Below are 24420 nucleotides of genomic sequence, written 5' to 3' on the forward strand. Positions count from 1 at the left end.
GATCAGTGCTGACTGCACCTAGTATCCACACCAGTCGCTCTCTTCAGAGGAACGAAACCAGGAGTTGACACAGAAGAGTTAGAAGTGTTGCCTGAGACTCCACAGGCAAAGAAGGAAGAAGGACATCCAGTGTACAGAGAAACATGTTTAAACCGTCTGTGAAGAACAGATAAAGATCTGGAAGAGTGCAATGACTGGGGTATTTACCCAAGATTATGTATCATCCTCCTCTCAAGCACTGCTACATATTCAGGTTGTCATGAGAGGATGTACTGGAAGTACACGAAGACACCTGGGAAGACACCTAACTGCTTTCCTACATACTGCCTCCAAATGACAGCATATAATGTCATGGTAAGAATATATAAGAAGAAATAGTATGGTTGTTTCCTATATGAACTATTGAATAAAATCTTTTTATACAATTCATAAAAGCAGGTGCTTTTTCTCCAAGTAGTTGTCTGTGCACATTCCACCTCTTGTGTGCCTGAATACCAGCACAGTTCCCAAAGCGTGCATGCAGGGCCTTGCTCACGCCTTGTGAACCTCCCTCCCCTCCCTGTTGTGTGCCAGGACACAAGGGGTTGAGGTGGGCCTTCACTGCCCCTCTGTTATTCTTCCTGCCTACGCACCTGAGCTGGATTTTCAGAGTGCCTGTGGCACACAGATAAGCTCTCTGCACTGCAGGCTGCAGTTTTCTGGAGCCCCTAATTCAACAGATAAGCTCTCTGCACTGCCGGCTGCAGTTTTCTGGAGCCCCTACTTCAACAGACATTTTCAAAAGTACTTAGAAGCAGATTCAAGCAAGTGAAGATATTATTTTCTGGAGCAGCGATGTTCCTCTGATACTCCCAGCCGTAAGGCCACATCTGGAGTGCTGTGGCCAGTTTTGGGCATGCCAGTACAAGAAAGACATGGATTTAGTGGAGCAAGTCCAACAAAGGGCCACAAAGATGATTAAGTGACTGGACTATCTCTCATCTGGAGCATCAGCTCAGAGGCTGAGAGAGCTGGGACCGTTCAGCCTGGAGAAGAGAAGGCTTAGAGGGATCTGATCAATGTGTATAAATATCTGGTGGTGGGCTGTTAAAAGATTGGTCCAGACTCTTCTCAGTGGTGCCTAGTGACAGGATGAGAGACAACGAGCACAGACTAAAACACAGGAAATTCCATCTGAACACAAGAAAACACTTTACTGTGAGGGTGACTGAGAGCTGGAATAGGTTGCCCAGAGAGGCTGTGGAGTCTCCAACCTCCACAATATTCAAAACCTCACTGGACACAGTCCTAGGCAGCCTGCTCTAGCTGACTCTGCCCTGCACAGGAGGCTTGGACCAAATGATCTCCAGAGGTCCCTTCCAAACCCAACTATTCTGTGATTCTGTGATTCCCTTTGACTACTTTTAGATCTTCAGGAGATTCTGTCAGACTAACTTAGCAGAGACATCTCAAATAACCATAGGGAATTCCTCAAACATCTTGCCCTCCAGATGGCATCCTGGATACAGAACTGTTTGTGACATATAAACATTAATGAGAGAGAGTACTACTCCAGAGGAACTGAAAGGCCATGACCTTCACATATATGTTCATTACATACTTTTCTTCCATGAGTACCAAGAGTAAGTCAGGCCTTGGGAAGGCTGACCAGACTCTCACCCTATCATTGTGATAGCTCCATCTTGTGTCAGATACTTCTGCAAATCTAATCAAATGGAAACCATTTGGTATTACAGTTGAACAAGAGCACTTGGTACCTCTTCAAGTGATGACACTTGTTCCCGCTAAAGACATCAGCATTGCTTCTCAGCTTGATTACAGTTCCTCTGACCACACCTCGCCATATTCCCTGGTACATGGCCACATTACATTTCTGCCAAGTTACAGAGAAGAAATTCTTGAAAAGAGTAACCCTCGCACTTTTGCCAGCAGGGCTCTGGCTAGCTGCTAGATCCTTCCCTCATCTTTCAATAAATACTTTCCTGGTTGCTACATTACCAGCCAAGAGACTGCAATAATCACAAGGAATTCCTTGAATATTTGGACCTCCAGATATTTAATCCTTCCATCCTTCATTTACTTGTTCCCAAAATTGTCCTTGAACTGCATCCACACTTACAGCTTAAAGTCATCTCATACTTCTGATAATTAAAAAAAATTGTCTTCATTCTTTACTAACCAAGACTAAATTTCATGCCTTGGGTGCAAATAGCACATTTTCTTTTCTCCTTGAGAGGTGGTATTAATTCAAGTCTAAGACTAAGTTTATGGCACATATGAGAGGCTTTTGATAGTTTTGTGGAGACTATCCAAGTGGACTTCTGATTTATACCTGCTATGCTTTATCAAAGAAAGACCCACTCAGTTTTGTTCAAATTGAGCCAAAATGATATCTCTCTCTCTTTGAATAACAACCTTTAAAGATTTATAGGGCACCAGCTTGGAGTTCACAACTATACCAGAGACACATAAAATTACAGTTCTTATAGAAGGTGTGAATTCTGACAGCATCAGAAATTTCAGAATAAAATGAGGAATTTCACTTAAATCTTGAGATTGCTTAATTCCCAGGCTGAATTGGAGTGAAGGAAATGGCCACTGGAGCTAAGACACATCTTCCTATCATGGTGGGATTTATCTATGGGGCAAAGTGCCTACGTTGGTACATAGTTAAAAGAGGAGAATGGAGCAGTGGACAGTGGCAGATCTTACGAAAGATCCCTTTCATAAATTGTCAGGAATCTTCTTTCTACCACAAAGAATATAATTAGAAACAAATGATGAGGGCAAGATGAATTCCTATTTCATGTTGAGGATACAATTTCTAATTAGGGAAACCTCTCCTGATTATTGTTTTTTAGGTGCAAACACTAGTTTTCCTAGTGAAAATTAAAAAAAAAAGTTTCCACATCTAGATACCTCTTCTACCAATTGCACATTTGTTTCAGGTAGGTCAGAATGAATTTGAACATCTCTTCCTTGTTCCAAAATCTCACACTGGGGAAGTGCGAGAGAAAAGGAAGCATCCAAAGCAGTTTAATTCTGGTATGGTCTTTTGCCTGGATTTTCCCTACAGTGTCAGTGATTGGAACAGTAAAACTGTCCACTTCCTTCTTACAACTTTGAATTTGTTCTCATCTTATAAATTGTCTTATATGAAAACTGAAAGCAACCCATGCCGTGTTTTGTGCAGCTTGGCTAAATCAAAATAACAGCATCCTGGCAAACGTTTGGTGGAGCGAGTGTAATAATTATTGGTTTGGGTTTCGTTAACCTTTTTTTGTTTAGTCAACATTAAGTCAATCCACCTGGAGCTTAATACTGTATGTTACTATAGTAACTTTACAGCCTATTTGATTGTGACAAAGGGCTTCATCTCGTCCATTTCGTGCTCCTGTGTCGACCTACTCCCTCCCAGTGTTTTATTATATCTGTCTTTAAGAGTATCTGCAGGAGCCACAGCTGCTGTGCTTTTGTAGCAGAAAGCAGCTTTCACTGTGTGAAATACTCTGCTCTAAAAGGTCTTATGGGCTGATGGCATTATTGAATTTCAAAGCAAAGACAAACAACATTAAATTGTTTAAAGCTAATATTCATGTTTTGCCGTACACCATGTTTCTTTTTGTTTTTTTGGTTTTTTTTCTTTTTGCAGAACGGAACAGTATATAATCACTGGTTGATGCCCTTGAGAACAAAACCACAAAATAAAACAATGTAGAATACGAAAGGACTTGAAAGTAATTCAGTTTTCAAAACAAAACAAAAAAATGTGTTTGGGGCTCAGGAGAAACATTAACTCCGTGAGCTGGAGTTAGCAGTTTGTAAAATGAAAAATTGGATAATGCTCTACAGGCTGGCCAGATTCTTCTCTGTTAAACCACTGTGAAGGCATTGATTTTAATGGCATTACTCCAAATTTATACTGGTATGAGGCTGAGTAGTACATGACCCATAAGTGTAAAATGTTTAAGACTTTCAAACTGTCGCCTGTTCATTTTACAATCTAGTTGTTATATAATACTGTAACCAGCCATGTGGATGATTGTAACAAGCCACTACACAGCTATTGTTCGGATTACTAGTTCAACAGAACTCTTTCATTATATTATTTGTTCCTCTTGTTGTTAAAATTTACCTTACTGTAGCTTCTGAACAGAATTTATTCTTTTTTGTAGCTTTCTCCCCGCCGCCACTCTACAGATGCTGACCTCCCGTGTGAAAATATTTTGCAAATACATTTTTGCCTAATCCGCTTGGATTCGGTAATATTTTCTGAAGGTATGCTTCGAGGGTAAAACACATTCCCTGCCCTAGTTTTTTCATCCTGAGTGGCCGTCGCCAATGCTTCTCATTACAAATCTGTACCTCCCTTTGTAGTGAGGACGAGGGTGATGAAGCACAGCTCCGGCAGCATTTCAGCAGAGCCCCTCACCAGTTGTGTTAATTGTTGCGTGGGGAGGGCAGCGGAGGCTGAATGGGAGCTTGTTAACTTGCTAAGCAGCTGGTCAGCAGGGTGGTTTGATTCCAGCAAGGCTCTTGACACCTCTGCCAAGGGTTATTGATACCTCGCACACCCCAGCTGAGACAGATTGTTTTAGTCGTGCTTCATATCCATAGCACAGCCTGTAGTTAGGAAAAGAAGTGATTGACAGCTCACACCTCCTGGGCCCTTCTTACTACCAGACACAACATCTGCTATGCCCTGTGGAGCAGTGAACCAACACACACTGAGAGAACTGTTTCTAGCATTGTCAGGGTTGATTTTGTTTAACCCTTTCTGGCAGCTCTCTGGAGATGCACGTAGGGGTTTCTGTAATCCTTTACACGTGCTTGAAAAGTGTGTAATATTTGACTGAGCAAACCCCAGAGAAGGTGGCGTTACTGAGGAGGAGGAAATAATTCCGCAGTTATTCCTCGGTAAGGTCATCCGTGCGCTTTTGATTGCCAAACCAAAACTTATCCCTATTTCTAATCCCTGCTGCTGTAGTATCCCTCATTTACCAACAGCACCAGTGACACAATTTAACAGTAGTGCAGCTCCAAAAACATGGTATATAATCATCATGATGCAATTTCACTGAGTTTGCATTGGTACGCTGGGGAGGGGGCATAACCGCGAGGTTAAGAAAGTCTGTTTGCTAACTAGTTACCTAGGTCAAAGTATACTCTTGTAAAGGTTAGGTGATATATACAAATGCATATCTTTTTTGGCAGACAGTAGAGAGATAAAAGGTACTATTTGCTACCTCCAGAAAACTAGCCTGTAATGTACTTGGCAACTGCAGCATCTTCACTATGAATGATCGCATGTTTGATTACAAATATGGTTCATTAAATATACATGCAAGAAGCTTTTGTAAACTGTCTTCAATATGTGAAAAAATGATAAGAAATGTTTTAAAGATTCCCAAAAGCAAGATGATGGCTTTAAAATATTTCTGACATTTTTGAAGGACTGATTTTTCTTAGGTTTGGACAGATTTTTTTTCCCGTTAAATAGCACCAGAAGTACTTATTAAATTTTACTTTCTTTCATCATATGGGTATAGTCAGTGAGACTTTCACAGAAAATGCTATGCAAAGCTTCAGAAGCCATGTAGTAGTGGATCAAATGGGCATTTTGGTCCTTTTATTTTCATTTGGCCACAGACTTGCTTCCCACCACGCTGTCATGCTTCAAAACTGATGCTTGCCAGCTATATTATCTGTTTACAATGCCATAAGGATGTGTTATGCTACAGAGGAACTAATAGCATTATTTATTATATCTTTATTATAGCAATATAATTAGCAATATTATTACTGCTAAGCATCACTATAACCTCTTGTCAGCATGAGGTAACTCCAGCATAAGTCATTGTGTTTTATACCCTGGACGAAATTATTGGCTGAGTTTACATGATGATGTCTTGCTCAGACTTCACAGGCCCTGTTCTAATGCTGTGTTCTGCTGGTAGATTGAGGTTTTTCATGATAGGAAACCAGCATTATATCTACACATCTTTCTGCATACAGATCCTCACTTCTGGTCATTGCCTATCCTTTCTGTTCCAGATGTTATCAGAAACTGAGCCCATTTCAGGACAAACATGTGACCTTCAAGCCTCACTTTCTGATAGGTCTAAAACTTAGAGCAGTATGAACTAGCTGAAAAATCCAAGATATTGAATTAGTGAAAGGTTATTTATGGTACTGGACTTTCATATTTACTGTAGTAGAATTTGCTGTAAATTTTCCTTCAGCCCACTATCAAAACAAATAAAAAGATATAAACACAGTTTAGTAATAAATTAGAGATACGACCATAATTCAGATTCATAACAAAGTCTGACTTTGAGTTATATCCTTTTTCCGAATGAGTTGTCCCTCCTAGAGGTCATGATTGTTTAAGAGAATGCCACATTTCCTCCAAACGTGCATTTTGTAGATTGTTTTAAGATGTACACAGAGGCCAAAGAATTCAGGATCCCTTTCTCTGAAGTTAGCAGCGAATTTGAAAGTTTTTCACCTACAGGGAGCTCCAATGTAGTCTTCCAAATTACTGAAAGGCAGCTCCCCTTTCTCTTCAAAACACTCACTGCTAATGCTCTGCTGACAAGGGAGATGACTCAGACTCTGACAAATCCCAATTATCATCTTTTATTTGTTGTCTAAGCCCACCAGAAACACGACAACTCAGGAGACATCAGGCACCCTTGCAGCCAGTGGGAGAAAGCAGCATCACCCTGAATCACCAGCCCCGTAGCATTTGACTGGCACAATGCAAGCAAGATGAGGCTTCAGAAAGAGGCTCTGGCATCACTAATTTTTACCCCAACAATGTTCTTTGACATCAGAGATTTAGTTCCTGGGATTGATAGAATCATTAACTGTTAGCAAAATCAGATATATGTTTACTGAATATATTTGTTGAATACATAAAAATATTCACTGGTAAAATTAACTCTATCATCAGCCCATTAGTAACAAGTGGATCTGTGCCTCAGACCACTGCATGCTCAGATGTGATACCTTTCTCTTGATGGAAACTCAAACCTTCAAGTCAGTTCATCAGTGAAGAACCAGGAGAGCGTTGGATTGCTCATGTCATACTCCTGTGCAACAGTGACACCTTTGAAAAGAAAGGAGAACACATCTAAATTAAACACATCTTAATAAAATGATCTGAGAACTCAGGGCAGTAAAGCTGGATTGCAAATAACTTCTTTATCGCAATCGGCAATCATCATGGAAATCATGAAACAAAAAATGTAAGCAGTTGTAACCAAAAGCAACAGAACAGTCCATCCTTAATCACTTTTGAAGGTCTGTGGTAAAATAGCTGTATCAAGTTTTCCCTATCCTTTTGTTTGCTGGTGTGTCAGAACATATGAAAGAAGTAATGTTGAGCAAGGAGGAAGACATGCTGGATAAAACAGCCATCTCCAGGACCTACATTTCACTCTTTTTTCCCAAAGAGGCAATCTTATTGTTTATATTAAATGGCAAAATCAAGGGTCACTGCAAGAGTAATTGGATGAAAGCCTATGGCATCTGCTTTACAGAAGATTCAGACTGGATGAGCTAAAGGTCTTTTCTGTCCCTGAAATCTTAGATAGTTGAAGGAATGAAGGTCATAGTCAAGCTCTTACCATTGCAGAGAAGTATTTCATATTAATTTGACTCTTAAGTCGTGTGTGTGTGTGTGTGTGTGTGCGCATGTGTGAGTGTGTGTGTGCACTTCTTTTTGTTTAAGCAAGGTAGTAAAGTGTTTAAGTAAGCTAAGGAAGCAATCTGCAAAAAATGGTCCTCTATGTCTACCCATGTACCTGCACATCTACCTTTCTCTGATAACTTTAGCATGACAGTCATGGATCATCACTGAGATGTCTGGGTCATATTGTAATTTAGATATTTAGAAATGATAATATAATGGCAGTTTTTCTGAGTTCCTTGCTTCCAACATGCAGGTCCAGTTTCCACTGGAAAGACAGAGAAGGATGAGGCGGTCACAGTGTCTCATGTGGCCAGGGAAACCCTTGCCATCCTGGGCTGTGAGTCCCATATGGGCTACAGGACACGTGTTCCCCTCTCTCCACCTGCCATGCTTTTCAATAAGGGCTTCTCTCCTCCTCAGTCTTGTTATGTGGTTCTCCCTGAATTTGTTTTGATGCAATTACAAGGTGTTGTGACATCACATTGCTGTTAACAAGAGAATAAATGAGACATTGCCAGTTCAGCCTTATGAGGCTGGGTTTGTGTCTTTAGCAGAAGGAACTGTAGAGAAAGGATATGTGTAACCAGATTTAATTTCCTTCTGTAGCTTCTTATTGAGCAGGACACAGTGTAACATGTTTCAAAAGATTTTTTTTTTTTTGTGGTTAATTAAAATGCTACTTCACTACCTGTCACGCTCCACCCTCTTGGACTGCAGATGCAATTTATATCAGCAGCTGACAAAGAAGCATAATGTACAGCACAGATACAAATTTTTAAAATAAATTTTAAAACTCTCTGGGAAGCCTTATATTCACATATATCATTTCCTTTTTCATTGGGTCCCAAATGAATGGGCTGGCAGTGCAGGAAAATAAAATCAAATGAAACATTTAGTTCTGGATTTTTCTCTTCAGGTGTTAGGAAACTGGGATTTGGGGACTCCTGTCAGGCAGCTTTTTGGAGGACACCTCCTCCCCTTCCCCTTGCTCTGAGCCCTGCCACTCTACAGCCTCTGGCCACCTCAACCTGATAAAACTGAAACAAGAGGTATTAATTATTCAACATCAGTTATTGAATAATACAATAACTTGCAATGTCATGGAAATGCTGAGAAATATGTATTTTCATAGTATGTGCTTTTATTAAATGAGTGGTTGGCTTTCACAGGAATCCTGTTTTGAAAGTATGTTTAAAAGAAAAACCCTGACTCCAGTATGATGTTTGAGCAAATACCACTCTTTCCAATCATCTTTGCAATGATGGCATAAAAATTCAAGTATGATCATGTTGCATGGCCAGATCTGGCTAGTTCTTCTCTGAGCTTCCCTGTATCCCATGGGTCATTAGCAACAGCTGTGCACGTTACTTTAGGTGGCAGTTCAGCTTCTGCTGGAACAACCCAGGGAGCATCCTTTCCCTGTGCAGTTCTGCTCCCTGATCTGCTGAGGTCTCTTTCAAGGCTTAGCCTTGTTGTTCCTTATGCTTCTGTTGCCCCCCTCTTCTGTGCTCCTGCAAAGCCCATGAGCAAAATGGTGAAGTCAGTTCAATCTGTGGTGGTGTTTTTTGGTGGATGCAAATAGAATTATTGCTTTGTTCTTTCAATCTTGGGGTAGGCTTCTTAAGTGGAAGCCAGCTGTGATCCTGAAATGTGGAAGGCAGCATTTTTAGGAACTCATTAAGTCTATTCTCTCCTTGAGCTAAGGATGACATGCCTATTCAGGATCTCAGTTCATATCAGACTTTTCTGTCCTTCAGATAGCAGTGACTGGAAACATTTTGTTTTATCATCTCAGCTGGTGCATTTTCTTCTTAAATGCAGACTTTGTTACAGTGATCCATAACTGAGAATCCCTTCAGGCTTGTCTACTACACTGCACTCTCTCTGATTCGAAGTGTGAAGAATCCTTGAAATCCCCAGTTCCTGCAGAATACAGTTGTCTTCCCTCACAAAGGTTGTACTGGTGAGAGCATATCCTAACTGTGCTCCACAGGCTATGTTCAACAGTAGAAAATCAGGGTGCCAGAAAAGATCTTAAAAGCCCTGTAGTCAGCTATAAGAAAGAGGTTATCTGTGGCTGTGCAACTCTTAATCTAAATCCCAAGGACATTCAAAAGAGTCACAAGAGGAATGTGTTGGCTACAGCTCTAGTACAGACCCCTCCTTTGTTACACCTGAGTCCCAAGCCTGGATGCTTTGAGATAACTTTTGGTTCCCTAAGCTTTTCAGTTTCTGTCAATTCATTGCACTGGCACTTTTTCCTAAAATTAATGCATTTTTAGAATGTTCCTGCCATGTGTGCTATAGGTGAGTAAAGTATAGCTTGCTACCCTGAAGGGCCTCTACTTTGGAGCCTCGTGTCTTTACACCCTCTAATACAGATATCCTGCCATGCCATGAATGGGGCACACAAAGGTCATCTTCGTGAACTCTGCACTGCACAATAAGGGGAGTGAGTGCTTGCATACTACTTATAGCTGTTTTTTACTTCTACCTACCCAATACTCAGTAAAACTTGTACTAATCCATCCTCACAGGGTGGAGGGGAAGAGCTGGCAAAAATTCCTCGTGCCCTGTGTTTTTCTGCTGCTTTCATTTAGGGTGTTGCAGTTCAATGGTAAGTCACTGAACCAGACACAGGCTCTGACCTTTTGGGTGACCTTGGGCCACTCATTTCACCTCTCTGTACCTCTTGTTTTGCTTCTCCTCTTTGTTTGTTTATTTTAAATGAAAGGTATACAATTATTCAGAGCGCTATCTGATTCTGTATTTGGAGAACATATTCTGTCATAGCAGGACCCCACCCCTGGCTGTTAATTCCGGGAGCTTTGACTCTTGATTAAGTTACTGCAGTGTAACAAGGTACCTTACATCTGCTGTTCATTACGGGGAATTGTCTGAGCCAGGGTAAATGACTACATCTGAACTAGTTGTCTTGACTTTATAGTCAGTGAAAAAAAATCATCCCTCTTGGAGTGCATTCTGCAGTACAGATCTAACATAGATCAGATGAATCATGTCCCCACAGTGCCTATTTCTCTCCATCAATTATACAGAAAGTCTAGAAGAAATAGCTCAGATGTAGATTTCTACACTGCAGTTGTCTGAGTTAGGTGGAAATTCCTTTCCTAGTGACTTCTCATACATGTGCTTTTTACCCCAAGCAAAAGTGAACTAGTTTGATGTAACGAGTTACGTCAAATTATCTTACATTAGTTCTGAGCTAAATTCGTAGTCACAGACAGTTAATATGGCTAAGCTGATCATGTGTCCACCCAGTTTTTCCTAAATGCACCATCCCATTACTTTTGTTTACCACCTACATAGTTTGTGACCAAGCCATTTTAAGGTCTCTTCATCTTCTCCTCCCTTTGACTGCATAGACTGATGGCAAGGTCATTCTTTCTACTGGCTTGCCATATTTATCTCACTCTCTCAAGCATAGAGTAACCTCAATTTAAACCTCTTTTTGAGCTTTCCTTTTCCTTTTACTCATAAGATTCCTTCTTTCTATACAGCCTTCTCAGTGTTCCCTGTGAAGGACACTATATAACAATGAACTGAATTTTGATATGTACTAAGCCCTGGAAAATTTTAAAATGCAGACTGTAGGCATGAGTGTAAACTATTTTGTAAATCAGCAGCCTTACAATTTTTAAACCAGGCTGTAGTATGAATATAAGATCTCTTTAAAGCAAATACTTGTAAAGATGCAAACAGCTAGAAAGGCACCCTTGAAAATAATTTCCGTAGTGTGTCTATGGGAGATAATATTCCCAAGTAAAATCCCTTTTTGTTGTTGTTGTAGCTGCATCATGGAAACAACAGAGCTGTTTCTAAAAGGTAAACAGATTTTTATGTAGATTTCCAAATACCCATCTAAGACGTTTTTATTGAAATATGGTTGTTTACCCATGGTATAGAAAGTACAGAGATATACAACGCAAGTTTGATGTCTCTTGTATACATTTCTGGTTGTATCAAATATTTAATACCTGGTATTCTTTGGGATTTGTTAGCATCTCCTTTCAAACTTGCCTGCGGCAGTTACAAGATGGAATGTAAAAAGTGGTTTTGATTATCGTTTTGGATTGTCACCTTGACAGTTTGGGTTGGGTTTTATAGGCATGGAGAAAGAACACACACAGACACACACAATTGCTCCTTTTCACTTTGCATCCCTTCCCTGTAGACAATGCTCTACAGAAGCGGCTCAGGAGCAGAACAGACATGAAAGGATTACCAAGTGGAGCTATTTGAGGGAAACCTGGTTCATTATTATTTGGAGAGAGGAATATGTAAGTGGCCAGTTACACCTATAAATTGCAATGGCCAGGGGATCTCAGATAGACCCTGGTGGGTATTTGAGTGGTCAGGTCAGATACACTCCAGCCAACAAAAACAGAGGGAGGGAAAAAGCAAGTGAAAGGGGAGAGAAGTGGGAATGACAGCAGGGGAAGAACAGAGGCAGCAGAGAAGCATCTTTAGCTTTTGTTACCCATTGAATGAATAGGAAATGTTTAAACAAGAGAAGTCTAAGGTCATTGTTTTAATTTTTAATTTGGGCAGGGGGTGGGGAGGCTTAAGAAGAGTGCTTGTGTATCTACACATGTGACACTCTTAAAAAAGAAATCTAGCACATCTGCTATTCTAAGTACTTCATCAGTTGCTGGTGTACCAGATCCATTTAGGATAAAGGCTGCACTTGGTCATGATGTTGTAGCAGTGCCAGTCAATCCCATTTTGTCAACTGGGGAAAAGAAATCTTGTCACAGGCGAAAGGGAATCTTATATGAGCGTCAGATACTGGGTGACAGGGTTCCAATAACTCTATTTATTCGTAGTTGGTTTTGTGTTTGTTTTGATACAGCGTAGAGGCTGCTGTTTGCATGGTAATTGAGCAGGGTGTTCTGTGCACTGAATCTTAGGCACTAGAAAGGCTCAGATGAGTAATTTGATCATGAGGGAAGAGAGGGAAATACTAGTGATAGATGCAGCACTGCGTTTCTTTCAGCTTCTTTCAGATTTTTTCACAGTATGGCTACAAGTCGAGTTTCCAAGATGTTTTGTAAATGACACCGAAGCATCATAATGAATCGAGTATATTAATGTCCATCCTTACATTGAATCTGCATGTAGCTTTACCCTGAAATCCACAAAGCCTTTGTGAGGCATACAGATTTTTTTTCATTTAAGTCCTTTTATTACTGTGATGCCAGCTATTGCTGCTATCGTTAAATGTCTGTTAGCATTTCCATTATAAACCTTATTTTCAAAGGATTTATAGCCTACCTATTTTAATTCATGTTGGTCTGAAACTTACCATAGAAAATTTTCAACACAGAGTAGATGGCACTTTCTTTTCTTGTAACATTTGATTTGAACACATATAGCTAGCTATTCGGGGCTGACTGTTGCACAAAGGCAAAGCATGGTCTCAGGTAGCATCATATTCCTACAAGATAAAAGCTGAGCAGGATGTAAGGCAAAACACAAATTTAGCAATTTTGAAAAAAATCACAGAATTGTTTTTGCAAATAAAATTTATCAGACAGTTGTGGCTACACAGTGTATTGAAAAGCAAAGGGTATTTTTCCTCACTAAAAGTAAAAACACAAGCTTGAATAGTATACTTTGTGCATAGTTATACTTTCAAAACTAATAGATTCCTATCACCCAAGAATACACTGCAGAAAATATACGGGTTAATGAACATTTTTTTAACTGTATGGAGAAGCACTTTCAATTGCATGTAATTACATAGTGCTTTGACAAATGATGTACTGTTGCCACAATACAGAAAACCCTTCCCACTGGCTTACGTCTCTTGCTCTAGCTGAAGGACTTCCAATATTATTCTTGTGCAGGAATGGGGGCAATGAGATCTTATTGACTTAAAGCCTAATCCAAAACTTAATGAGGTAAAAGGAATATTGGCTTCAACTTCAGTAGTTACTGGAGCCTCATAGGTCATTGTAACAGTTTTCTCATATTCCTACTGAGATAATCAGCTGTGAATAAAAAAATCTGTGAAATATTTTGGGTTTGTATGGTCCAAATATCATGTGTCTATTCCATACAGATTTACCAATTTTTATTATGACCAACCCACACTGAAACTGGCTTTCCAAAAAGTGTGTGAAGCAAGGAGAAACAGATTTCCCTCCAGCCTTTTTTACATAGTATATTCTTGGTCCTTAAGCCTGGTGTTCTCTGAGAACCGGCCTTTACTCGCGTGGAGCGCTGATGAGATGGGCTCGTCCATAGGAATCACAGCACTGAGACCACAGTCTGTGGGAGTGAGGGGTGACTGGGAAAAACGGTGATGTCCCTAGGTCACGAGTCACTTGAAATGAGGTTGGGCCAGGCACAGCAAGATGTCCCACTCAAGTTAATAGTGGAATAAGCTAATCCTCAATGTGCGAAAGAGCCCAGTGTTTTAAGTAGATGTCTGTTAGCTTACTACCTGGCCACGAAAACTATTTCTGTGAATGCGTAAAAAATATTTACTTCTCATCACCAACCCATCCAACAAAGAATCCATACAGACTGATAAATGCTTATCGGTAAACTAAAAAGTGAAAAGACTTGTTGGGTATGAGAGAAGGGTAAAAACTGTTTTCTTGAGTTTATTATGCCTTTAGATATCTCAGCGCATAAGTCACAGAGAAAAGGATGCTGTCTTTCATGTTAATACTTAAATAAAACAAAAAGGAGGGGAAAATCTGGAAACAAACCTTTTCTTAAGGGAAAGTTGGCAAATTAAGCAAAAATCAGGATTCTTTTTCCTTCTGAAAGACATTGTCACATTTTACAATTTAATCTGCTAATTTGCTTGCTTAGATTAGTGTAATTAGATTACATTAGTGTAATGAGTGCATTACTACTATGTTTTGAAGCACTTGAGCCACTGCATTAAAAATCATATCCACTTTGTCACAGAGTTTTAAACTGCATTTGGCTGCAGAGCCTGGCTTCTGAGGCAGTGCACTATTCCTCCCGCAGCACTGCTCTAATGGAAAGGGTATATTTTGGGCAGAACTTGTTCTACCGGCAGCTGGCGACATTCGACTCTTCCTGTGCCTCAAATGTGGATATTTCAGGACTGCAGCAGCATTTGCTGTTGGATAGTGAATAACAGTGTTTGAATGAATGTGCAAGGGCTCCACCCTTCAAGCAGATAAAAAGGCAAATCTCAGATAACTCCCTGTAATTGGTTAGGAAAAAATGTAAAGCTTCCAGCTGCAGATGGTTGTTATTTTAGAAAGTGAAATGATTTTTTAAGTCTACAGAAAGGCCTATTTAAAGAGATGCTTTTGAGAAAAAAAGGCTGGTTTCTAGAAATAAAATGAGTCTAGAAATCTTATAATTTCAGCCAAACTAGAAAATGGTTTTGTTTTCAATAAATGCATTAATATTAAAGATACTGTTTTACATTTTGAAGCTCAAATGACCAATAACATCAAAGTTTCAAAACAGCTTTCAAAACCAAAATTTTCTTTTTGCCTGGGCTTATCTGATTAGACCAAAGAAACTGCACGTCTATATTAAGTGGAATAGTAGATTGTTTAATAGCAACATATTGTGGTCAGAAGTGCAATTGCTCTGTGCCAAATACAATTTTTATTCACAGATTTAAATTGGTATGTTTATGGCAGGAGTTATTCTATTTTAGACTCAAAGCAGTGGTTAAAATGAAAGAAAAAAAGGAAAGTGCCATGAAGGAAGTCATGGAGCCACTCCTCTTGTTAATTTTGCCCACTAACAATAATCCCAAGGGCTGAAAAATATATTTTACCATGATTGCAATAAACAGAGTGTATTTTACGTATTGAGAGAAGGTTAAATGGTGACATGTTTTCACTCTATAAGAGTCTAGATGTGGAGGAGATTTCTAATCAGAGGGCTCTTTAATCTAGCAAAGATGTAATGAGACTTCAGTGGCTGGAAGTTGAAGCTAGTTATGTTCAGATTAGAAATAAACAGCAGATATTTAACACTAAGGGTCGTTAGGAAGTTGCATGTATTGCCAAAATATGTGGCTAACTATTCAATGTTTTGTTTTTAAATCAAGTTTGCATGGCCTTTGGAAAGACAGGTTATAGTTCAACTACAAGGTGCTAGTTTTGATGCAAGAATTATTGGGTGAAAATTTGTATTCTGTGTCATGCAGAAAACAAGGCAAGATAATGATGACAGTGGCTTTTGAACATCAAAATCTATGAATTGCTGACAGTCAGGTGACTTTCTTGTGTTGAAAGACTCAGATCAAAGTAGTCAGCCTCATGGGTACCTCACTCAGTATTGTGCATATTAGATATGCAATTCAAATGCTATCAAAGTGGTATAGAAAAAGGTTGGCCAACAGCCACTGTTCTCATTCTGACTAGGTGTAAGGAGTTTCTTAAATATTATTTATTTGTACAAAGATATGAATGTCATTTAGTGGTTTGTTTAATCCAACTGTATTTTTCTAAGATATTACTATAAGAGAAGATCCTGCTGCCAAAGAAATTAACGGGGCCAGATTTTCACTTAAACTGTATACTTCATATATTATACAGTATGTGTATCTAACGCTTTTAGAGATGACACTCTGAAAATAATTCTACATTCATCAGATATAATGAATCTATGTTCTTAAAAATATGAATGTGGCATGGAAGAAATGTTGTCTTCAGTGCACAGCTTTAATTTACTGACATTTTCTGGAGAACTTCACGTTACAGAATGTCACTTTCCAATATTCTTTCTAAACACTCCCTGCAATTGCACAAAATGCAGGACATATCAGACATTCCCTCCCCTTTACTTCTAACTTTGGAAAAATCATTCTAATTTATATTAAAATATATTTTTCATATACTAAGCTATTTATTAACCCTTTGCAATGTCAACAAGTTAATGAACTGAAGTTCAGGTGAGTAGTTTAATATGGTCATTCAATCTTTTCTAACTACCTACATATGTATTCTGTTGGTGATACTATTTTTTTTTTTTTTTTTTTTTGTGGGCTGAAGAGATTGCATGTTGATCATGTGAAACATTATCTGGTTTTCATCAATACATTATGGCACAAATCTCAAATATATTATTGCTTACTTTAAAATCAGTAAAACAAGCACAACACATTTTTACTAGTCCATATAGGAAGTGTCAAGCTATCAAATTGGTCAGAAGATTGAATATGTCACTCTCTGGTTTAGGACATATGTAGCTCATCAAAGGAGGCAGGATCTTTATTTTTGCTTCTAAAATTTTCTTTTGTTTTAGAGTTATTAGAATACAATTGTCCTCAGTGGTTAACCTGTGTGAATAATGAATTGTAGTATAACACCAGAGAGCAGCAGTTACAGACTGCTGCCTATGCAAACTGTCTCACTGTCCTACAAATTGTATCATCTGCTGCATAATATAAAAGCACAAGAAAGAATAAGGCCTAATCAGGAGCCCTTTAATATATTGCAGTTCTAGGGTGTTTGTTGATAGCATTTCTTATATTCCACAGGTGATAGCTACATATTTTCTAAGATTAGTTTGGCAAGCCAGTTATTTCTATTATTTTCTTTAAAAAGCAAACTGCATAGGTTTTACTTCGCATTTTTAAAGTTTGTATTTGAAATTTTTATGCTGATAAACTAAAACTTCCCAAATGGAAGAGAGTTTAACTCCATCCAGCTGATTTTCCGGAGGATTGCCCTTGAAGTTTCTAATATTGGAGCGTTAGGGACTCTCTTTTGGGTCAGTTTGTTCGGACATGATCAGCTGGGAGCATAGAGACTCGGCAAGAGTATATACACACCTTTAAAGTGCAAAGCAATTGTTTCTCAGCTAAGACACAAAAGAGAGCTGGGGTTTAGCTGCCCACAGCAGCGCCTAGTGAGTCCCGGCCAGCAGGCAGGTCTGCCAGGAGGGGACAGACTGGCCCCCGTGGCCTCCAGAGCAGAGCGTCCACCTCTCCAAGTCACATTGCTGCCAGCCCTGCTAGCACTGGTGTCACCGATGGCTCAACCACAACTCCTGATGGGTCCCATGCTGTGCTGGCCAGCCCAGCTAGCCTCTCCATGTTTTTCCTGCAGGATTTTACACCTTTCCATGCAAGCACTTTCCTTCTTGACTACCTGAGCTACTAAGCACTGCCTCAACAACCTACCCCTGTCTGTAATTTTACCTCTTTTATCTCTCAGTAGACTTTCCTAATGCTCTTTCTCAGCAGCCCAAGTGAAGGTTACACGGCTGGGACAGGACCCTTGGTGTACAGGCACCTAAACCCCTGGGACTGCGGGGTCCGAGGCGTGCAGCAGGGGCTGAGCGCTGCAGGACCTGCATGTGCTGGGCATCTTCAGTAACGCCCAGCACAGGGCTGTGCAGCCACAGCGCCTTCCTGGCGAAGAACGCCATGACTCCTTTGCTCTGATGCTCTTTCCTAGGCTTCGTTTTAGGCGGCAATTAGCCACCTTTAGAGACAGGGTATGTGGATAAATGGGCTAATGGATAAATGAGATAATGGATAAATTTTTTCTGACTTGATAGAGACATTCTTATGTGTAAGTAATTTTTTATCTTTAGATACATTTAAAAATATGACATTCAAATATCAGATACGCATTCAAGAGAGGTACATGTCTTCTATCACAATGCTGTTTGACCCTATGGTCTTCCATGTGCTCACAGAGCACCTAAAGACACAGGATCTTTGAATATAATGCTTCTAGGTGGAGAACTGAGTCACAGAAAGTTAAGTATCCAAGAGGAGAAGAGGAACAAGTAGCTAAATTTCAGGTACCTGCTATCCCAGTCTAGTGCTTTAGTAAAACAATTCTCAATCAAACAGAAACAGAGGTTATATCTGTTTTACTGATGACAGGCAGTAGTACTAAAGAAAATATTAAAGCATGTGAAGTCTTTCATTCTAACATGGACTTACAGAATCTGCTAATTTTCTTTATCATGGTCTAGGCTGGGTACGAAAAAGCAAGAAGGAGAAAGCAAATGTTTATAATGGGTTTAATATCTCCTTATTCATACATAGAATTATGTACATAATAATATATGCACATGATGGCTTATTTCGTTTATGACATTCATCTTCACCTGTGAGGAAAGAACTAATAAGTCACTGGTGACTATTGCACTTCACTTATCCCTCCACATCAGAGAAGATAAATGCCAATAGAGAGATCTAGCTTTTTGTATCCTTTTCTAGGGGAGAGGAAATTTATCATCCCGCTATTGGAATTCATCTTGATCAGATACAGGTGATTTCATCATGGTAATGAGGGAATCCTTATTGCATGCAAAGTCCATGTGTTGAGTATAGTTTTATTTTTTTATGTACTGTTTAATGTATAAAACAGACTCCAAATTTTAACTCAGTGCAAGTTAGAGCTCCCACTTCCTACTGAGCTCCACTTGGGAGAAATTATTTGACTAAAGGGAGAAGGGAGCAGAACAAAAGAAAGAAGAGAAAGAGAAGGAAAATTAAAATTAATGTAAAAGGGAATCAGTTGTTATATAACTGAGGAATTTGTTGTCATGTAGGACATGTAGCAAATGTCATATTAAATTGGGCACTTCAAAATTTCTGATTATTTAACATCATTTTAATATAGCTTTTATGCATGGTGTTAATATCTATTGTAGATAGATTTGCAACAGAACAGCTCTTGTAGGTATTGCTTTTGAAAAATATGAGCAAACTTTCCTTCAAAGACATATCAGTTCTTTCTATAACCTGTCTATATTTCTTTCTCTACTCTGTTTCTATTTTTAAAAGGAAAGGTATTTTCTCTAAACATGTAGGCCTTCTTTCTAGATATGTTTATGGCTTCATTCAGTGCTCCAGGACCAGGAAGATGCTGCAAACAGCTGGATTCAGCCTCTAGAAAACAGCCTTCAGATGTTCCAGAAAAAGCTAGCATTTGATCAGACAGGTCTGAGTTTCCAGTTCTTCACAGGTCCTCTCAGTGGAAGTATATTGGGAACAAGCGGAATACACTTCAGCTGTTATAATGATCTCTTTTTTGTTGGAAAGGCTGGGAGTAATTAAGAGGAATTTTGAAGCCTCTGTCACTGATGGTAAAACAAGCCCAAGACTGATCCATCCATATGAACCTCCAAGATGCTTTAAAGCTGCCTTTGTTTGTATCTCAGATTCAGCGGCAGATGGATAATGGAGAAACTGAAAATTCAGGATTTGTACTCCTCCTCCTCCTCATGCAGTTCCTTGTTTCTGTGATCACAAGGACACCTGTTGTGCAGATCTAAAAACCACAAAAACTACAGCGCGACATCATTGACAGCAACCATGAGATGGAGCAGGTTAATTAGAGGGAAATTAAAATGTTTGTTTATACTCAATAAACCTTATGATACAGAAATTATTGTAAAAGGAATGCAGTAAAATACATGATAATATTTATACTATATATAATGAATTATACTACATTTGTTAATGTTGGCTGTACTGTTTACAAGGGCATTTTAATCTACCAGAAAAATCTCTAGGTTCATATTGTAGACAATTTGGAGTGTTGAAAGGCTCATATTATAGATTCTTTAGGTATCAGCATTGCCTTATGTTGCAATATATAAACATTTTGCAGTGAAATACCCTGCTGTTTGTCACTTTGCATCATGATGCTATATCTCAAAAGTTATGGCATTACCTAGCCTCCCCGCTTCTCTTTTTTATTTATGGAAAGCAAATGGACACCAAATAACTCTTGAAAGCAAGGTTTCCCAAAGATCAGGAACTTGGAAGCAATTTTTATATTGATATTTCATGGACTAAATAGGCAGAACTGTGATTACTTAAACTTATATTTTAAAGGGGAAGGAATACCTTTAATTTTAGTAACTCATTTTTATAAACGTACTCATTGACACATTTCAGAAAATATTTCCATTTTTGTTTTATACAAATAATTCTATTTTTTCATAAAAATAAGTTCATCAATGAGTCTAGCTGCACATCATAAATACCAGTTTCTGGGTTTAAATACTTCTCATAAATGTCATAAAGTTATCTCAGGGATTATGTGAATTCATCTGCATGTGTTATCCAAATAAATACTTTGTGTACACTTTTAAGTTCATATTTGTGTTGCGACTAATATACTGCAACCTTGAGCACAGTGGGAGCTGTGAGAATCAAGGGAGCCATCAGGCAGCCTGATTAGACTGCCCACTGAGCACGAGCGATAGCCAAACAAGCAAGCTTTGGCCAGCAGTAAAAGCAGAATGCAGCGGGAACTGCAGCCATGTTATACAAAGTGGGATGCTGTTGGCACTTATCAAAGAGCAAGATAGTGCAAAAATGGACCAATCACCCCAAAATGCAGCCCTGAGTGATCAGTGGGTCTCATGGGAATGGCAGGACACAGCTAGTGGAATTGAAAACTAAATCACAGCCTTCACTGTGCACACAGTTATGGATACACGTTTATATATAATCTGGCCGCATATCTGTCAACATTGCTGTGCATGATTGCTGTGGCACCTTGGTATGCTGGCGATATTTCAGTGAAAGGAAGCAACTTTGTTCTTGTAAAAGGCTGCATCCACATGTAGACAAATTTGCAAAAACTGAAGGGGTACATTTTCTAAGTATTGTGCACAATTTTAGAATTATTTGTTGCTAAAGGTCTCTAAATGAGCTCTGATCGACTTCTGACAGAATTCTAAAAGAAATGTAGAGGCATCGTTCTTTTGGGAAATATGTATATACAGGACATACAATATTTTTCCTTGATGCTCCTGAAAAGATAGAAATATTGCAGATTTCTTAATTTGGGCAGAGAACCCCAGAGAAGGGGTGATATTTCAGCTTGCAATTTCTGCAAATATGTGTTTATTTCTAAAAGAGCTTTAAAATACTTCCTGCTCTGCATGGTTATGGTGGATCACCATTTTGTGAGACGTTTACCAAAGGCTGAGGTTTTCCATATTCACAAAAGGTCTGCATTAAAAGGCAGCCATGCCTTTACAGGTGAGCCTTTCTGCTAGCGTGGGGCATGGATATGCTGTTTGTGCTGATCGCAGGTGGAAGGAGATGGGGTCAGCAACTAAACCACAGAAATACCACAAATATGTGAACCAAAGGCTCTTAAAAAACAAAACAAAACAACCTTATTGCTTTGTTTTGTTTAGAGACATTTTGCATGGCTGAGTTGCTAAGAGAAATTATAGATGAGGCAGTTGGTCCAAACTCTGGTTAGAAAATCTGCGTCCTACCTTCATCCATTGCTCTATCCCCACCCATAATCATGACTAGTCAGATTTTAAGATTTTGTTGCTAATTATCCCTCGATATGAAGCTACTTAGAATACCAGTGCTCTAGTACATATCATCTTGTGTTCATCACTGTGAATGTGTTGCTTGAGTAATGTTGCTCAAATCACCAACTTACTTATTTTTGACAGAATCCTTTTTTTCTTCATTTTCACTGATGAACTTCCAAAATACTGAACTATAAAAGTTAGACTATACTGAAAAATTATTCAGTGTTTTAAATCACGTGCATTAAATAATACCTTTCTGACCTTCAGTCTGTCTGTCACATTCAGCAAGGGCACATCAGTTAGTGTGTGCAATTATTAAAGGCTTTTCACAACTTTCAAAAAAATGCTTTGATTATGTTTGGTGTTAACCCTACATATACATAGACAATGATTTTTAATCAGCTATGTGTGAAATCAAATAATTGTATTTTTGACATGAAAGCAAAACTTTAGAGAGGATGCCCTTCACCACTTGAAATTGTGGCAATTTGGAGTATAGAATTTGTGGAACAAATAAATGAATACAACAACAAAACCGACAGTCCCCTCAGAACTGAACTTCATGGGGTGCTATCCAGCCAGAAGGAGTTACAATTTGAATATAAAATTTGTGCACCTCAGGACTGGAGAGCTTCAGTGCAGAGCATTTCATAGACTGCCTGGGAAACCTTTCAGACTCTGTGGCCTAAATCTGCTTCCTGCAGCCCCCTTCCAAAAAGAGGACTAAAGCAAAATATACTGTTTAAGATAATATTCATTCTACTCTCTCACAGTTTGGGCCACTGTTCTTAGTGAGTGCCTTATAATAAATATCAGTTTCCAAAGCTTTCAGTCTTAAAGCAGTATTCAAATGAAATATGGACCAGAGTAGATCACACAGCTCATCATGCTTTTCAAGTGTAAGTAAAGCATGGGCACACAGCACTTGCTGTAGGTCTGTTAATGAAGACATAGCAGCCCATCAATATCTTCTTCCCATTTCTTCATGTTACCATGATCCCATGGTGCTTCTTATGAGGAAACGGTTATTTTATATCAGTTCAACAGTGTTTGCACAAAGCCCTAACTGTGGCTTTTCATATTCTGAATGTAAACCTGCTCCGATGGATATATGTATGTTTTATGGAACCAAAATGTCAGTGGCCTTTGGTCCAAGTAAGAAAATCAGCTCTTACACAGAAACAAGCAGTACCGTTAAGGCTTTAAACATCATCGTAAACTATCATGAGTCACTCAGTACATCATCTTCAGGTACAAGATCTTTCGGTCCTTTCCCACCAACATCCATCAATCAAAGTTTATAGGCTCACAAATGGCTTGGCCAACACTCAGTAGTAATATTTTAGCCATATTTAACTGCAAATAAGATCTATAGAGAAAATGTAAGGTGAATGCCTGGTGTTTGGTTTGGTTTGCTTTCTTAATTTATGAAGAAAATTGATGTATTTTGCTCTTTGTGAAAGTACTCACTTGAATGTAGGTGTATCAGATTCATCTGTATCTACAGCCAAGACTGCACTGATATGTCTGCCTCCCCCATGCAGATCACAACTGAATCTAGATAAAGAACAGAATAGTTCTGCCCCTTTTTGCTTCATGAGTTTTGTACATTTTAAATTTTGCAACTCATTTTGTCAAACAGTGTGCTAGGACAGTGACCTATCTTGATGGCAAAAATCACAGAAAAAGCATGTGACAACGAATTTTCTGCCCTCTTTGGCCTGTGTATTCTGAAGTCACCAGCGGCATAAACAAACAGCATTGGGAAGAAAATCTTGTCCCTTATCAATAGACACATGGCTGAAAAATTAAAGTTATTTTCATGTAGTTTTAAGCGTTATGAGGCTTGGGACGCCACATCTAAGAAAGCACACACAAGGGTGAAGTGCAGTACATCAGAAAACAAGTTACTACCTTGCTAATGATCCAAATTCAATGTTATTGGGTACTTTGGAAAGGAAAGTTATCCATGTGAGTGCATAAAGCTTATCATGCCAAATATACCATGCTGGAAATAACCCAAAGTTCTCCTCTTTTTTTGGTGGAACTATTATAATATCCTCTGTTCTTTACTAACTTCTAATATAGTTGTTATTTTGCTTCACTTATTATAAGTATTTCTTTGTTGTTTCTGAAAACCTGCCAAAAATGTGTATTTCTGTATTTTAATAGTTATCTGTAGCAATATTATTGAGGAATGTGCAATATCTCATCACTGTCCTATAATACATACACCATCAATTACTTTTATATACAAAGTGAGCACTGCTGCTTAACAAAACTGCCTTTTAATTGGTTTATAAATAAGATCAATAGCAGAGCAGAGTGTATTTCAAAATCCTCCATATAAGTCACCAACCCAAAATTCTGTCTTCACGTTGAGGGATAACCAGAAAACAGAAGTAGTACTTCAAATATAAAGTTCTTAAGTAAAGGTTAGT

Source organism: Dromaius novaehollandiae, chromosome 3 (genome assembly GCF_036370855.1).
Source record: "Dromaius novaehollandiae isolate bDroNov1 chromosome 3, bDroNov1.hap1, whole genome shotgun sequence".
Lineage (NCBI taxonomy): Eukaryota > Metazoa > Chordata > Aves > Casuariiformes > Dromaiidae > Dromaius > Dromaius novaehollandiae.